At 43.3% G+C, this 801-nt stretch overlaps 1 non-coding gene across 1 annotated transcript; it reads right to left on the reverse strand.

Moving 5' to 3' along the window:
* Window positions 1–380: 380 nt before the first annotated feature.
* trnav-aac (transfer RNA valine (anticodon AAC)) lies at window positions 381–453 on the reverse strand. The gene has a single exon. It is a non-coding gene; the product is annotated as a tRNA-Val (tRNA).
* Window positions 454–801: the final 348 nt, after the last annotated feature.

Below are 801 nucleotides of genomic sequence, written 5' to 3' on the forward strand. Positions count from 1 at the left end.
TCCTACACAAGAACCATTATTACACGTTTTATTATATATGTTAATCGTTCTAAAAGTTTTTTTGATTGAAAACGGTTACAAATACCTTTCATGGTATTTGTGGCCGAGGCGGGATTCGAACCTCTAATTGAGTGTTGTTCATTCGGCCCTTCTCCCTGGGATTTCCTTCATTCCTATTGGCTAGTTACAGTTCTGCAGATATACACAGCTGGCCCGTGCTTGTGAGGTGAACGTGACAACCACTACACTACGGAAACCTGTCTGCAGGAAACAGACCGAAATCTTTAGGCTCATGCTCGGTAAAAAGCGCATAAATTAAAAAATTTCTAAAGCCCAATAAAGGCGCAAAACGTTCACACTTTTCTTCAAAATACAGCAGCTGTTTCTGCTCGGTTTCAAACCGAGGACCTTTTGCGTGTTAAGCAAACGTGATGACCCCTACTCTACAGAAACCTGTCGGAAAACCTATTTTCCTTTAACACCTCCAGGCAGGCGAAGCCTTTTGTAGCGTTGAGTGAGAACGCAACAGACCAAGAAAGCAACCTTGGAAAAAGTCCCTCTTGTTTCCGCCCAGTTTCGAAGTGGGGACCTTTCACGCGTGAGGAAAACATGATAAACACTACACTACGATACCTTATCTGGAGAAAGCAGCAGGAATTCTCCTGGAACGTCGCAAAGAGTTTATGCATTCCCTCAGAAATAAAACTCTGATTCTGCTCAGCTTCGAACCGAGGACCTTTTGCGGGTTAGGCTAACGTGACGACCACTATACTACAGAAACTCAAAAAATTTACTCTCGTG

Source organism: Sinocyclocheilus rhinocerous, unplaced genomic scaffold (genome assembly GCF_001515625.1).
Source record: "Sinocyclocheilus rhinocerous isolate Xijiao unplaced genomic scaffold, SAMN03320098_v1.1 scaffold26063, whole genome shotgun sequence".
NCBI lineage: Eukaryota > Metazoa > Chordata > Actinopteri > Cypriniformes > Cyprinidae > Sinocyclocheilus > Sinocyclocheilus rhinocerous.